The 17554-nt window shown below is 49.5% G+C and overlaps 1 pseudogene; it reads right to left on the reverse strand.

Moving 5' to 3' along the window:
- Positions 1 to 899: 899 nt before the first annotated feature.
- Positions 900 to 17210, reverse strand: LOC120392375 (annotated as a pseudogene).
- Positions 17211 to 17554: the final 344 nt, after the last annotated feature.

The following is a 17554-nucleotide window of genomic DNA, read 5'->3' on the forward strand; positions in this document are numbered from 1 at the left end:
GCTTCACCACCTCCTTGGACTGAACCTCCAAGTCTCCAGCCCCCCTGCTTCACTGTGAGCTTCCTTCAGCCAGGCCACCTGAGATGGGCCTCTGAGGGAGACTTGTACCCCCAAAAGGAGCCATGCACCCCTCCTTCAGCATCAGCCATGACTCCCAGCCAGCGTGGTAAAAGCAGGAGGGTTTATTAGCTGTTGGGAACACAGTGTAGAGAGTCCTTGGTTACCATAGAGAAAAAGTTACAACAAGGTCCATTCTGATTGGCCCAGAGCCCTAGCCAAAGTGGTGTGTCCCCTCCTCGCTTCCGCTCTGGCCTCTTTGGTCAAGATCTCAGGCCAGTCCCACCAGGCCCCTTCTGGGTCCTTTGTTGTCCAGCTGCTCAAACACAGCTGGCTTCCTGCAGAGAGGTGGACCATCTAGCTTGGTAGCAAATGTCCTGGGGGTTGGCTTTGCCATTGTCTTCATGGGCTTCCAACGACATGGGCTCCACACTTGAGACCAGCGTCAGCTACCCCTGCCTGAGCATAACCAGCCCTTTTCTACCTCCTAGGTGACGACGCAGCATACAGGGGAAACTGAGGCACACACAGGTGTCATACAAAAATATTACAGAAAATTCCCACTCTGTCACGGGTGAGCTGGACCTTTCAGAGGACTAGGAGTAGAGTGACCAGATAACAAGTGTGAAAAATCGGGAAAGGGTGTGGGGGGTAATAGGAGCCTATATAAGAAAAAGCCCCAAATAGCAGGACTGTCCCTATAAAATCAGGACATCTGGTCACCCTAACTATGAGGAGCATGTGGCTCTCTCCCATCAGCTTTTTACTGAGTGACATTCGCTGGCCTTTGTTATGCAGGAGGTCAGAGTAGACAATCAGAACGGCCTTTCTGTCTGGGAATCTGTTCTTTCTAAGGATACCGCCCCCCTACTGTCACTGCTTAGATCAGGACGGCGTCTTTCTGACAAATCCACTTAAACTCAGCGCTGCACATTTCCGAACGCACCTGATTCCCCTTTATCACCCCACAGCTGTTTCTCACAGCTGGACCAGATACCGGAAACCTGTGGAACAAAGGGTGCGGGGGGGGGGGGGAGAAATAATCTGTGTTAGTGACTAGACTTCTCAAACAAAGGTCCGGAGAAGCGTCTCTTTGTATTAAATCTAATGGTCTGCTCAGCAGTAGGTTTTCCATTAGCTCTGCGTTTTCCCCTGCAAGGTTATAAATGTCACAAGCTCCCACCACGACTGGTCTCCACGCGGCTGTTGGGGACTGAATTTACCACCACGTCTGGTCTCCACGCGGCTGTTGGGGACTGAACTCGCCACTCTAGCCTAGAGGCGCCAGTGGGAAAGCGTGGATTGGAAGAAAGTTTGCCAGGCTCTCTGCTGAGTGTGGCTCTTTGTCTCCTCCTAGTCAGTGGTTGGGCCACAAAAGTGCCCAACGTCCAGTCCTTTCCCTCAAGCAGTCGTGTGCATCCTTTCTGACCCGGCAGTCCCATGATCGGCCTGAGAATTAAGGGGAAGTTGCCTACCTAATAACATTCAGCATCGCCTTTAATTCCTGATAGGAGGGGACTTGACTTAGTATTAGAAGAAGCCGGAAAATGGAATTTCCATTCCATGGGATATTCCAAAAGTATCAGGAGGTTTGTTGGTGATTTTTTTGCTGTTCTCAATCAAAACGAAACATTGAAATTTACAGCAAAATGAGGTTTCCAAAAATTTCGTTTTGGAAACATCTAAACAGACCTTATCAAAATGTTTCAATCAGATCAAAATCTTTTGACTGTTATGTTGAATGTAATATACAATGGAATCAAATGGATGGCGCTGAAATAAACTGTTGCGATCATTTGCCATCAAAAATGGAGAAAAACCGATACATTCACAGGCAACATGTCAATTGAATGGAATGGGTGTTTTCTGAGACGTGGTTTTCATCTAAAAACTTCAGGTGACCTAACTACATCTCTCAGGGCTGTGAAAATTGTTGCGTCCTGTGCGACGTTGTAAGGTTGACCTCCCCACTAGCTGTAGCTAGGTTGATGGAAGAACCAGCCCCTGCCTCTCAGAGAGGTGGACTACCTACAACAACAGGAAAACCCCTTCGGTCGATGTGTAGGAAGGGTCTACAGTTTGGTGCTACAGCGTCACACCTGCTGCACCACTGTAGCCGCTGTAGCGTAGACGTTCCTAGAGGGAAAGCTGTTCCGTTGGGAATTTTCCCCCCTGGCTCTCTGTATTATGTATGTTCTTGTAATGCCTAGAGGCCCCAACCAAGGTCAGGACTCCATTGTGCTGGGCGTTTTATCTACACACTTAGCAAGAGGCAGTTCTTTCCTCACTTGTTAGGACGCTAACTGCTAGGTCTCAAAATTTAATTGTAAACAGGGAATCGTCACTGAGCGGGTGTGTTTCCAGTGGCGTCCCACTGGGACTGGTTCTTGGCAGTGGTGAGCTCCAGCACCAGTTCTTTAGAACCGGTTGTTCCAGGACAACCGGTTCTACAAAGGATCCAGCTCACCTCCCCCTCTCCCCTGAACGCTCCGCCCTCCTTCTTCTCCCCCTCCCCTGCTTCCCGCGAATCAAATGTTCGCGGGAAGCCTGAAACAAGGAGCAGGCAGGTAAGCCAGGCGGAGGGGATGGCACGCGTAGCCCAGTCCCCACACACCTGGCGGCTCTGGCGGCTCTGGCCGAGCCAGCCCCCCGTCCAAAGCACCCTGGCTCGGGCTGGTGCCCAGCTCGGGACGGTGCTGGCCGCAGTTCTGGCTGAGTGGCCCCAGCCCCGGGAGTCGGGCCAGTCAGGCCCTGTGGCGCCGGTCCTGGTGCCGGCCGAGCAGCTCTGGCCCGGCCTGGCCCCAGGCAGTGTGGTAAGGGGGCAAGGAGGGGTGTTTCGTGGGGGGCTGGACAGGAGGGCAGGGAACAGGGGATTGAATGGGAGCAAGGGTCCCGGAGGGGCAGTCAGGAATGAGCAGGGGTCGGATGAGGTGGGGGGGGGCAGTCAGGGACAGAGAGAAGGGGTGGTTGGATGGGGCAGGGGTCCTGGGGGGCCATCAAGAATGAGAGGAGGGGTTGGATGGGGCGGCAAGGGGCAGTCAGGGGACAGGGAAGGGAGGGATGGGTCAGGGGTCCCGGGGGGGTGTCAAGGAACATGGGGGGTTGGATGGGGCATGACCCCCTCATGAGGTGAGGAGGAGGGAACCTGTTGTTAATATTTTGGCAGCTCATCACTGTCCAGAGGCCTGCAATCTAAATACACAAAACACCCAAAGAATAATTATTCCTTATGACAGCTGGGGAGTGGAGGCCCAGAGAGTTTAAATGACTTAGCCAAGGTCACACAGGGAGTCTGTTTGTAAATCCAGATCACCTGAGCCCCAGTTCAAGGCCAGCCTTTCTCTCCAACTCTGCAAACCTCCAAAGTTACTTAATTATCAGCTTTTCTCAAGACACTTGAAATATTTAACAGCAAGAAACACTCACAGATTTTGGTTTAAGATGGAGCCGTCCACCCAGGTCCATTTCTCCTCTGGGGATGTAACGTTAAGCCCAATCCAAACGGGATATTTCCCTTGTGTGATGTTCTGTATGAACTCCTGTGGAGAAAAGCAGGAGTGTGAATTTAGCCTGGGGGAAAAGCAATCGTTCCCAAGGACACAAGAGAACTTAATCCACAATCTCCAAAGAGGCTTTCAGTTGAACCCAAAACAAGCAAGGGAATTGTTTTTCCCTATAGAACTGGCATATAACGCTTGTTAGGACGCGAACTGCTAGGTCTCAAAATTTAATTGTAAACAGGGAATCATCACTGGGCAGGTGTGTTTCCAATGGTGTCCCACAGGGACTGGTTCTTGGCCTTAAGCTATTGAACATTTTTACCAAGGACCTGGAAGAAAAAATAAAATCATCATTGATAAAGTTTACAGCAGACACAACAATTGGGGGTGCGATAAATAATGAAGAGGACAGGTCAGGGATACAGAGCGAGCTGGAAGGGCACAAGCCAACAATATGTGTTTTTAATATGGCTAAATGTATGTAGCTAAGAACAAAGAATGCAGGATGGGGCCTCTACCCTGGGAAGCCGTGATGCTGAAAAAGATTTAGGGGTCATGGTGGATAATCAGCTGAACATGAGTTCCTAGTGGGACGCTGTGGCCAAAAGAGCCAATGTGATCCTGGATGCTTAAATGGGAATATTGAATGGAGCAGAGAGGTTATTTTACCTCTCAATTTGGCCCTGGTGTGACCACTGCTGGAATCCTGGGTCCACTTCTAGTGCCCACAGTTCAGGAAGGATCTTGCTAAATTGCAGAGGGGTCAGAGAAGAGCCATGAGAATGATTAAAGGATTTGAAAACCTGCTTTAGAGTGATAGACTCACTGAGCTCAATCTATTTAGCTTAGCAAAGAGAAGGTTAAGGGATGATGTAATCATAGTCTGTAAGTACCTACATGAGAAACAGGTATTTAATAATGGGCTCTTCAGTCTAGCAGACAAAGGTAGAACATGATCCAATGGCTGGAAGTTGAAGCTAGACAGACTCACACTGGAAATAAAGTGTAAATTTTTAAGAGTGAGGGTAATTAACCATTGGAACAATTTACCAAGGGTCGTTGTAGCTTCTCAGTCACTGACAATTTTTCAACCCAGATTTAAAACAAGAGGCATTTTTCACATGCCTGAGCAACATAGCTAGGTTGACCTAAGTTTTAGGGGTAGGTGGCACACTTTATTTTTCACTTTACCATCTCATCCTGGTCCTGGATCACCAGGATGTGAGACCTCTTCCTTGGACAGTCATCACGGCTCCCATTCCAGTCCTTATTCCCTTTAGAGAACCAGTAGCACTTTCCTCTGTGCGACAGCCAGTCCATGGGACAGAGTTTGCACTCAGAGCCTCCACCTGGGGGAAAGGGACCCGGCATTAATAGGGCTAAAGACACTTCATGGTTCAACACTTTCCATGCAGCGGGTTCAGGCACTTGACTGCGAGTCGGGTGATCTGGCTTCAGTTCCCAGCTCTGCCACACACGCTACTGTGTGACCTGGGAAAAAGTCATGGCAACCTGCTGTGCCTCAGTTTCCACATCTGTCATATAAGCATAGTCCTGCTTTGTTCATCTGTCTTGTAAGTTCTTTGGGGCAGGGACTGTCTCTTGCTGTGTCTGTGCAGCGCCCGGCACAACGGGGCCCTGATCTCAGCTGGGGCAGGGACTGTCTCTCCCTGTGTGTCTGTGCAGCACCCGGCACAACGGGGCCCTGATCTCAGCTGGGGCAGGGACTGTCTCTCGCTGTGTGTCTGTGCAGCACCCGGCACAACGGGGCCCTGATCTCAGCTGGGGCAGGGACTGTCTCTCCCTGTGTGTCTGTGCAGCACCCGGCACAACGGGGCCCTGATCTCAGCTGGGGCAGGGACTGTCTCTCGCAGGGTGTGTGGCATGATGGGCAGACACCTGATGTCCCTTCATGCCATGTCCCAGCACAGCCTCTGCCTTCTCCCAAACTCTGTTCTAGCTCATCCCTTCCCCTCCCACTCGCCTGTGCTCCCCCACGTGGTACTGTATATACCGAGAGCTACCCTAGCTGGCCACTAGGTGTCACTGCTGCTCCCCACAGTCCCATCTGAAAATGCTTGTGGTGAACAGCACTGATGTGTGGTACCCAGTGCAGAGAAGCTCTGGAGGATGGGCGGGTGGTGGCACATGTGGGTGGAGTAGCAGGAAGGGACTTTTCTAGGAGGAGCTCTGACGGATGCAGAGCAGCCTAAGGAGCTAGACAGGGGGACAGCTCAGGCACGGAAGACGCTGCAGTTACCTGTTGCGCTGCTCTGTGTTTGCAGCTCGCACAGATTCTGTCTCAGATGAGTGAGGACGTCCTCTGGGCTGCTGCTGCTGCTGCCTTCTGCGCTGTTCAATCTTCTCTGCCCGGAATCACTGTCCGCAGGGGCGTTTGGGGGTGTTCCCGTCCGGCCTTCATGAGAGCCACACTGGAAAACTTCCTCACACAGCATCAGAGTGAACAGAGATTAGAGAACTCTCGCGTATGTGTGTGTAATAAAGCACTGAATAATATGGATCCCAGTCAGTCACTTTGGAGAAAAAACTGAACTGTTATAAATCCAGAGGCAAATTCTATTCTGTTTCTATCTAAATACAAAGGTGAAACAGGTACGTATCAGTGTTTACATCCCCCTTTCCTATTACATGTAGTAATCTCTTAGCGCTTTCACATTTCTCTCGCCTGCTTTTGTCTTTTTCCAGCTGGCCCTGGAATTCTTTTATTTTAAATGATTTTCCCTGGGCTCAATTTGCCTCTGCCTCATTCGTTTCATTCTTTGGCGTCAGCATCTTTGCTTTATGTTATCAGTAGAACGGGTCTGAAAAACCTGACCGAACAGTTTTCTGTGGGAAAATGCAGTTTCATCAAAATTGAAACATTTTGCAGGAATTTGTCTGTTTCAATGAAATTTTCGATGAGGAAAAAATCTAAAGGAATTGTTTTGACATTCTCATTTTGTTTCAAAATGTTTCAATAAGGTAAAAAAACATTTTGTTTTAACTTTATCATTTTGTGTGAGTAACAGTAGGGAGGAAATTAGACTGGGGGTGGATGAGTCATTACACTAACTAAAAACTATTTCCCCATGCTAATTTTCCTCTAATTTCTCCTCTACTGTTACTCACACCTTCTCGTCAACTGTTTGAAATAGGCCATCTTGATTATCACTACAAAAGTTTTTTTTCTCCTGCTGATAATAGCCCACCTTAATTGATTGGTCTCGTGAGAGCTGGTATGGCAACCTCCATTTTTTCATGTTCTCCGTGTATCTATATATTTTCCACTGCATGCATCCGATGAAGTGGGCTTTAGCCCACAAAAGCTTATGCTCAACTAAATTTGTTAGTCTCTAAGGTGCCACAAGTACTCCTCGCTCTTTCTGCTAATTATGATACTTTAAATGTCAACATCGTTAGCTATCACTGTGCAACATCACATGTGAGAAAGGAGAAGGAAGATCATATTTTGAAGAGACTCCAGCTGATAGGACCAGAAGCAGGGACTGCTGCAGTGAGGGGAGGAGAATAACTGGGGAATAGCAGGCTAGGACTGGGGAATAAGAGGTTAAGTGGCAGTTACAGTGGATTATAAATGGAATATGAGTCAACAATGTGAGGCAGTTGCAAAAAAAGCTACTATCATCCTGGGGTGTATTAACAGGAGTGTCGAATGTACAATACAGGAGGTGATTGTCCTGCTCTACTCAGCACTGGTGAGGCCTCACCTGGAAGACTGTGTCTGATTCTGGGTGCCACACTTTGGGAGACGTGGACAAATTGGAGAGAGCCCAGAGGAGTGCAACAAAAATGATCAACGATTTAGAAAGTCTGACCTAAGAGGCAAGGCTAAAAAACCTGGGCCTGCTTAACCCTGAGAAAAGAAGACTGAGCAAGGACCTGACAACAGTCTTCAAATATGTGCAGGTCTGTTATGAAGAGGAGAGTGATCAATTGTTCTCTATGTCCATTAAAGGCAGGCGAGAAGTAATGGGCTGAATCTGTAGCAAGGGCGATTCAGGTTCGATATTAGGAAGAACTTTCTAACTGTAAGAGAAGTTAAACTCTGGACCAGCTTCCAAGAGAGGTTGTGGAGTCCTCCTCACTGGCGGTGTTTAAGGACAGGTTGGACAAACGCCTGTCAGGGATGGTCTAGGTGTATTTGCTCCTGCCTCATTGCAGACGGCTGGACTTGATGACGCTTATTCTCCAGTTTGTAACTGTTTATTTGATTTTTTTTCTTCCTATGTGTAGCAATGTGCACTTGTCTTTAACAAATTTCATCATGTCAATTTCAGACCAATTCTCCAATTTGTCAAGGTTGTTTTGAATTCTGATCCTGTCCTCCAAAGTGCGTGCAACCCCTCTCAGCGTGGTGGCATCTGCAAAATTTATAAGCTCACTCTCCACTCCATTGTCCAAAGTCACTAGTTACTTCTGAAAAGTGTTCTAGGGTCTCACAGAGGAGGAAAAACACTCTTAAAAATGTCGGGAAATGGGATTGTAAATAGAGCTGGTTGAAAATTTTCTTTTTTATTAAAAATTTCAAAAATATAAAAACTATCTGTTTTCACACTAGACATATTTTGTTTTATAAAATTTGTCCTGGTGTTTGGAAACCACAGAGCCTCTTGTGTGAGACACAACAGGAGAGTGTCAAGAATTGACATGCACACTCATCGTATCAAGGAGTCGGATTAAAAACATCTTGTACCAACATATTACAACCTGTGCCAATCAAAACACAGTGGCAAACCGAAAACTGAAATAATTTTGACAAATGGAAAAAAGCCCAACAATTTTTTCACAAACAGAACAAAGCACTGAAAACTTTTCAGTGAAATTGTTTGTACAACTGACAAGTTGTCGGAACCAAAAAATTGTTTCCAGATATACAAGACTTTTTTTTTTATGAAAAAAATTGTTCACAAACTTTTGATCAGCTTTGATTGTAAATGGTTTGACGGTCAAGAGAACCCAGTAGCAGTGACACATTTAGCTTGTTTTTCTTTTTTTTTAAATTGACAAGATTTAAAGGTGATGGTCTCTTTAAGGCCCCTAATCAGGAAACCACTGAAGCACATCCTTCATTTTAAAAGCGTCCATATGTGCTTACCTGAACTGTGGCCATTTCCTGCTCAGGGGCCATTTCTTCCTGATGTTACTAATGATGTGGTATCTGAATATAGGACAGCAGTTCTCAAACTGTAACCCATGATGAACCTGTGAGCACTTGGTGGTAGTAAAAGCTGGCCACACAGGACTAATTCTCTTTGCTTTTACCTGCTAAATTACTTTACACAATAGCAACAATTACATTATTTTCCTAATGTTACTCTTTCCAGTAAGCAATAGCTGTCATTGGCACAGGGATTATAAATGTAAGAGATTATGTTCTGTGCACCAGGGAATCTGTAATCCCTGCTTCCCACAGCTTCCATTGGCCGGGAATGGCGAACCGCGGCCACTGGGTGCTGTAGGCGGTTGTGCCTGCGGACAGTCAATCTAAACAAAGTGTCTCGCGATCTGCCCGTGGATTATCCTGATGGGCCGTGTGCGGCCCCTGGGCTGCGGGTTGCGCAGCACTGGTCCATGCTGTGGTGCACAGCTACGTGTGTCAGGGAACGGTTCTGGCAGGGAGGAGGTGGTGGGGTGAGGCTCGGTAGCAGGGAATTGCCAGAGACTTTCCCCACTGCTGGAGTCTTTCCCTGTAACGGGTAAAGGCTCCACAGCAGGGAGCTGCCGGAGCCTTTCGCTGCTGACTTCCCATTGCCAGAGTCTTTCCCACTTCTGAACCTTCCCCTTTGGCAGGGAAAGACTCTGGGAGTGGGACACTGTGAAATAGAAATGGAGATGGGGAGACACTGCTTGGGTGAGTAGAGAGCTGTGTAGGGGGCATTCCTGAGACACTGAACCCTGGGGTATGTAATCTTAACTCTGTTCCCCTAGGCAGGGCCTCACCATCTACACTGCCACTTATACCCAAGTTAGGGGGGGCATGTGGTGTATGTGCTCTGCACACCGCCGAAAAGAGTGTGCAGCATAGATGGACCTTCACAGGCGGACTGCACCATGGAAATCTTTGAGAATCTCCGATTGATGAATAGAAAATAGCTAAGCTGAATTACTAAGGCATAAGAAACTTCACCACCTGCATTTACAAAACAGACGGGATCCAGACACTTACCCAGGACAGTCAAAATGATCACGGCTAATATCAGAATGATACAAACAGCCCCCAAAATCCCTAGCATGCGTTTCCAACACTGGGAACTCAAAGGAGAATCTGTAAAACATGCAAAGTTTGGTGAGACGGCGTCAACCTTATCTTTGCCTTTTAAAATCTGGTCTCACTTTATGTCATTAGACATTGTTAGCCAGATAATATCCATAATGCAATACAAACCGAACTTTCTCATGCACCCCTATGTGCGGTAATTTACAGTACAGTTGCATAACCAGTCTTGGCTTGGTTGTTTTTTTTTTAAGCCTCACTGAAATCTACCAAAGTCAAGTGAAGAAAATGCTGCAGCCATTTTTCAAGTTATGGGTGAAGATTTTCAAAAGGGACAAGTGATTCTGGGAGCTCAAATTTAGAGACCTTAAAGGGCCTTGGTTTTCAGAAAGCTCTGAGCACCCGCCCACTGAACCCTCTGCAGTTTATCAAGATCCTTCTTGAATTGTAGATATCAGAACTGGACACAGTATTCTAGCAGCTGTCACATCAATGCCACATACAGAGGTAAAAACCCCTCTCTACCCCTACTCAGTATTCTCCTATTTATGGATCCAAGAATTACATTCATGCTCAGCTGCAGCCCCACACTGGGAGCTCACGTTCAACTGGTCAGGAATTTGCAAACAAAACTGATTTTCTTGGAAAAAGCCGATTCATCAAAACTTCTCATGGAAGCATATCCATTCCAGCAAAGCTCACTCAGGTTCAGGGGTGGTTATGGCATTTCCCCTGGGATGTGAGGGAGCCAGGCTCACGTCCCTGCTATATCAAAGGATCTTATTTTTGTTCTGCTGCAGAATTAGCACAAATGTCGAGACCGCTACATTTTTCACAAAAGGGAATTCCTGTTGACCGGCCAGCCCTAAAAAGAAGCAGCTTTGAAAATCAGAGCCTGTGGGAATTGAATGCCCAAATCCCATTGATTTTTATTCCATTTGGGTGTCCAAATCTCTTAGGCAGCACTGAAAATCTCAACCTTCAAGTGCAAATATCCCTTTCTGAACAGGAACAGGGAATGGCTGGTCACGGGGTGAAAGAAAAGCCTGTCTGACACATCAGAATAATGGCGCTCTGCACTTATGCTCTGCACTCATTCTCTCCCTGCCACATGCTCATGAAGCACAACTTTCTACGTCCGTACCTTGGATCCTCCCTGGTGACAGGCGGGGGGTGGTTTTCTCCTGGGGTCGGAGGTTTAATACCATGTAACCTTCTTCATCCTCCATCTTCCAGCTGTGCCCAGAAACCGATGAGAAGAGAAGAAAGCAATGACCCTTCACAGACTCACCCTGTCCGACTGAGGGCTCAAGGCTGCAGAGGAAGCGCTGGCCCCATCTCGAGCTGTCAAACCACAGGATCTGCTCAGATGCAAGAGGCCGACCAACCTGCTCGCGAGCTGCAGGGCCTGGCACTGTGAAAGGGCAAGAGGATGGGAGCGTGGGTCAGAACATAACACTAAGTTGGGGAGCACGTAAAGGGAGCAATCACAGGGCAAAGCTGGACCCGACGCCCTGAAATAAGTCACAGGGAAGTTGCAGGCTGCAGGCAGGACCGAGAGCAGCCAAGGCACTGGGGGGCTATTCTTGAGGCCGTCCCCACGCCCTGCTGGGCCTGTCAGTGATAAGAAACAAATCTCTAAACATGCAATAAACAACGTCACGGGCCCTGTCCCCTGGTGCTGTAAATTGGTATCGCTCTTCTGAAGTCAACGAAGCTTCACTGATTCACCCCAGCTGGGGGATCTGGCCCCATTGACCCCAACACCAGCTGGGGGATCTGGTCCCATTGACCCCAATGGAGCTACGGCCGATTCACACCAGCTCGGGTATCCGGCACCCAAAAATGTTGGTTTGAAAACACAGAGATGAACGTGACCGTGTTAGACCCAGATCTTGCAAACACGGAAGCATTTGCTTGGCACGGGTGAGTTGTTTGCCGAGACTGCTTGGACTGGGAGCTCTTCAGGGCTGTCTTCTACTGATGTTTCTTTGGACAGCACCCAGCACAATGGAGCCAGATTATGACTGGGCCTTGGGCTTGGCATTATGGGCCTGGTATAACTGCCATAAAGCAAATAAAAATAATAGCCAAACGGGAGTCAGTAGGGCTAGTTCTGTGAGTAACGTTAGCCACGTGCATAAACGTTTGCAGGACTGGGGCTTCTTAAGGAACGTTGCACTTGCTGCAGTTGCACAGTGGATTTGAAAAGATCGGTATGATTCACAGACACTATGTATCACACCAAAGTTTGTTTTGGGGTTTGGATGGGGAAGACTTTGGTAGATGACTGATCTATCTTTCTTGTGCTGTATTAGTCACCTGACCCTGGCTACGTGCATTGGGTGAGATTTTCAAAGTTGTCTAGAATGTGTTTAAAACCCCTGATGGGTTTGAATATTGCAACCATAATGTTCAGATAATGCTTCCATGCAGGGCTGTATGTGGGGCGAGCCAGGTGGCCGCCCGGGGCACAAAGACAGAAGGATGGAAAATTGGGGTGGAAAAATTATGGAGAAAAAATGCTCAGGGCGTAAATATGCTTGGTCCCCTGGGGTGCTAAAATGCCAAGTTACAGCTCTGCTTCCACGTTGCTCAGGACAGAGGGGCACCAGCAGAGCTGTGTGTGCAAGAGAAGTCCAGGGCCAGGGTAGCAGGAGACTGGGGGTTACAATTGAGGGGCACTGGCAGAGCTGGGCATGGAGGGAATCCCAGGGCTGGAGCAGTAGGGGGTTGTGAGCTGGGGCTGGGGGGCATTGGCAGAGCTGTGGGGGGAGCTGATGGGTGGGATAGCAGGGGTGCTGTGGATCAGGACTGAGAGGCACCAGCAGAGCTGGGGGTGGGTGGGGGTGAACCCGGGGGGGGGAGCTGTGGGTCAGGAGTACCTAACAGATTTAGATACTTTTGAAAATCCCACTAGGTCCCTCTCTGCATCTTTAGGTGCCTAAACCCCTTTGGAAATCTGCCCCCTCCGTCCTGTTGACTTGCAATGAACCACAGGCTCCTGGGTCACTTTTGAAAAGGGAGCCGTGGCTCTGAAGTGGCTCGGGCAGTGTCTTCGGCCCCGTTAGACCCCAAACATGATGAGAGTTCGAGTTCCTTCAGGGAGGAAACAGGGGTGGGCGCAGGATGTGGTCGCTCCGTTGCTGAGGCTCCTGTGACAGAGTTTCCAGTAGGTTCTGCAGGGACGGCCAATAAATACCAGGCCTAGAAGTGCAGGACGGGAGGATGTTCTAAGAAGAATCTCTCGTTTCTACACTTCGTACGGCGAGTGACACTGTGTCACTCCTCTGGATGGAGCGCGGTGCATCCCTTGGGTGCCATCCTCCTACCCCCTCTGCTTCAGGGACTCCCTGCACCCTCCCCCATGCCAGGGTCTCTGTGTGCCCCCCATTCCCTCCTCCCCCATGCTCTACGCACCCCCTGCCTTCTGCCAAGGGGTCTCCTCCGGGTCACAAAGGGAGTCTGTGTTCTCCCTCATTCCCTCCCACACCCCATGCCAGGTGCTGTGTGTGCCCCCCCACCCCGCCCCATTCTCCAGCATCATCCCCAATTCTCCTTCCCATGCCAGGGGCTCTGCATGCCATCCAACCCCCCAGGCCAGAAGCTGTGTACGCTCTTCATTCCCCCTTCTCTCCCATAGCAGGGCCCCCTTCTCCACCCTGCCTGGCATTCTGGGTACACTCTTTTTCCCAGCTATTGTTATTTCTTGGCCAACAGTCACCATTCATCCTACAGGTCATTGCCTTGCATGAGGCTAGAAGTGGAGAATTTGGTTCCAAACTGCCCAGAAACACTCATTGATTATTTTTTTTGTCTTAAACTTCATTCAAAACCTATACCATTGTTGTCTACCCCTGCCCTTGAAATCAAGGAAGTGAATCGTTAAGGACCCTGCCAATCCTAGCTTGCCCACATGACAGAGACGTTGCTATTACAAAAAAGAGAGAAATGCATATTGCATCACAACACCCTTAACTCTGACCCCTGGATTTGCATTTTTTCCCCATGGATTTTTGTGATCTCTATTTCGGTATCTTGTATTTATTCCAATTGAAAGGAAAATATAAAAACTTGGCTAGGCAGGCTCCAGGGTCCCTGCCCCAGGGGGCTGACAATCTAAGAGACAACAGATAGATACAGATCGACGGGAGCACAAGGAAACAGTGACACAATAGTGGTCAGCACGCTCGGCCGTGGTCGCAGCACACCAGCAGACTGACCACTGTCAGGTTTGCTGCGGGTATCGCGGCACAAGAGAGTGTTGAGGAGAGACTTGAAGGTGGATAATCAGTTTGTTTTGCAGATTTTTACAGGGAGCTTTTTTAGGGCTTCGTTTGGTAAAAGAAGAGGGGCTGGGTGCAGAAGCAGCAGATGATGGTGTCCTCTGCAAACGTGAGCTCGCGCACATCGGACGTGTGAGGTCACACCTTGCACGCCTGGGCAGAGGAGGTGACAGGCTGAATGCTGAGCTCCTCCCAAGGGTGCGGGAAGCCTCAAGGGGTTTGTGTGAAAATGCAACAAGTGGGCAACGGAGGATCAGAGGCAACATCCCAAATCGGGGACAGGCTGAGAAACATGTACGCTAACTCCTCACTTAATGCTGTAGTTCTGTTCCTGAAAAATGCAACTTTAAGTGAAATGATGTTAAATGAATCCAATTTTCCCATACGATTTAATTTAAATGTGTGGGGGGGGGGTAGGTTCCAAGGAAATTTGGGGGGAGCAGACAAAAGACATATACTGTACAATACTGTAGTTGGGAGGTGCCCCTGGCTTACTACACACAGGCCCAGCCCGCTGCAGGCTAGGACGCTTGGAAGCACCTTGCGCAGCAGCAGCGGTAGCGGCAGCTTCCCCCTGGAAGAACAGGAGCCGACTTTGCCAGGGGGGCTCCAGGCCTGCCTCTTCCCATCCCTGCTCCACCTCCTCCCCGGAGCATGCAGCACTTCCCCGCTCCTCCCCCTCCTTCCCAGAAAGTCCTAAGCAATGTTAAACAGCTGTTTAGTGGCAGGGGACGTGCTGGGAGGGAGGGGGAAGAGGTGGAGAAGGGGAACTTCTGCAATGCTCCCTTGTAAAGTCACTGCTTTTCCACAGAATCCTACAAGCAGTGGACAGAGAAGGCTGCCAAACACCGTTAGAAGGGAGCATTGCACAACTTTAAACAAGCATGTTCCCTAATGGAGCAGCAACGTACCAACGAAACAACGTTAAGTGAGGAGTTACTGGACATTAATCCATTTGCTGCAATGCAGCCGTGTGCCTGTTTAACTGTAGGCCTGGACCCCAGTCACAGGTTTGTTTTTGCTTTTGCTCTTGTTACAGTGTTTCATTCTTAACAGCCAACATTTCCGTGATTTGACAGATTAGTCAAATCCTGGCTATTTAGGGTCTTTCCTCTTTATCTCTGTTCTGTTCTTTTTAGAAAATTCCCAACCAGTGTATCTTGGCTGCCTAACAGAGTGTGACTCACAGGGCCATCCCTAGAGATTGTGGTACCCTACACAGGAGGGCCAGCCCCAGGCCTCATTAACCCCCTTCTAGGCTAGCGTGGTGGAGAGCATCCCATCCCGGTCCTGTGAGGAGCTTTGCCTGTCCAGAACTGGCTGGAGGATTTGGGTTTCTGAGTCTGATGCCTTGCACCTGAGCTGGATGGAAACCAGACTTAGCTCATTTGAAGGGAGAGGAGGGGGATTTCTGATTTATTTGCTGCATTTCTTCTTGGAAAGAGCAACAGCCTCTTTTGGCCTCTCAGATTGAAACAAGGGCTCCCTGCACTGACAGGCAGGAATCAGCTAAAATTCTTCAGCAAGTCCTGGTCGCAGGGCACCGAGTTTAACGAGGAGGCTGATATTAGAATCATGGAAATGCAGGGCTGGAAGGGGACTTGAGAGGTCATAAAATCCAGCCCCCTGTGCTGAGGCAGGACCAAGTAAACCTAGACCAGCCCTGACAGGTGTTTGTCCAACCTGTTCTTAAATACCCCCAATGACGGGATTCCACAACCTCCCCTGGAAGCCTGTTCCTGAGCTTAACTACTCAGGAAGTTTTTTCCTAATATCGAACCAGAATCCCCCTTGCTGCAGATTAAGCCCATTATGCAAAGAGGCACCACTGGAACCGGTTAAAGGTCCCAATTAAAATGGCCTTCCAAGTTAGCAAGGTTAAGAAATGTCCCTCTCCTTTTCCTACATGCTCTTATCTGAGTCTCGCAATAGGGAGCATGTTGCAGGTGCCGGCCAGCTGCAAAAGGGACCGTTCTCGGTTCAGTGCTAAATGTGGCGGGGAAAGAAACTCCCCCCCCCCCCCGAAAAGAAAGACCCGCATGAAACCCAGCCAACACCAGCTGTGAGCCTGAGGTGATGCGGCAGGGACGGGGTTGGGAGGGGGGCTTGAGCGAACAGTACATCGGTGCATGGGAGGGAAGTGGCATTTACAGAGGCGCCGACCCTTGCAATGTTTTTTTTTCTCCGTGGGCGATGGGATTTCCGAGGGTGCTGGAGCTGGTCTGGCAAAGCTCCGAGCTTTCTCATAGGAGGGGAAGGGGGAGCCGAGAGAGCCCCCCCCCCAATTCAGGGCAGCTCCGCTGCGCCCCTCCCCTCCCGTGAGAAAGATCAAAGGGTCCTCTGTGTCTCCCCCATAACCCTCTGCAGCACCCAGCCTGGGGCCAGGGGTGGGAACCCTGCAGCCCCACTGGCCTGTGTATGTGTGTGAAGAACTCCAGGAGGTGTGGGAGAAGCAGAGGTTGGGATGGGTGGGGCAGGGCATATGTGAGGGGCAGCACTAATCTAGGGGCTGTGGGGACAGGGCATATGCGGGGGAGGCAGCACTGATCTTGGGGGGCAGGGCAGATAGGGGGGCACCACTGAGCGAGGGGCTGAAGAGGCAGGGTGGATGTGGGGGGCAGGGTAGATTTGGGGACATCATTGATTTGGGAGCAGAGCAAATGTTGGGGGTGAGGGAGCTGGACTGATCTCGGGGCCAGGAGGCAGATCTTATGTGGGGGCTGGGAAGAGTGGATTGATTTGTAGGTTGCTGGGCAGGATTAATTGCTGGGCAGGGGGCTGGGCGGAGGTGAGCTGTAACCCACCTGGCAGAAGGGTCACATGGAAACAAAGTAGGAATCTGCAATTAGAATCAAAGGAGCCTGGATTTTTCGGGGCGGGGCTTTTCTGTTGAAAGGAGCTAGGGCAGAGCATGGGATTTGTGATGTCAGCTTGTTAGAGCTCGGCATCTAGATCCCCTTTCCTCCCAGGCTAGTCACTACCGTGTGGATGCCTCCGTGTGACAAGGAAGAGACAATTCCTTATACACACGAGCCGCCCACACCACCTGAGGGTGACAGAATTTCCCGGCTGCTTGTCACATCAGCAGCAATTGTTCTCTTATTCCTAACCCACCTCGGAGCTGGGCCACATGATTGCTTGAGACTGGATCCGGATGCGCGTTACTGTCTGCACACAGAGGCAATTGCAAAGGGATTCTAAAGCCGGGTTGGGTTAAATTCCTTTAATTTATGCTGAACTGCGAAAGAACCCAAGCGGGCGTGTTAACCCTTTCCTTACGATTTCACTTCTATTCTAACAGAGCTCCCAAATGTGACCAGGGCTCCGCTGTGCGTGTCCAGTGGCTGGCACGTTAAACGAGACAGTTTCTGCCATACAGACCGCCACGCTGCAGTAAAAAACAAAACCCCAACCTCTTTAAAATCCAGAATGCAAAGAGTTTTGTTGTTGTTCAACCAGATCTAAGTTAAAGTAGG

The sequence above is a fragment of the Mauremys reevesii genome, unplaced genomic scaffold (genome assembly GCF_016161935.1).
Source record: "Mauremys reevesii isolate NIE-2019 unplaced genomic scaffold, ASM1616193v1 Contig1, whole genome shotgun sequence".
NCBI classification, from domain to species: Eukaryota; Metazoa; Chordata; order Testudines; family Geoemydidae; genus Mauremys; species Mauremys reevesii.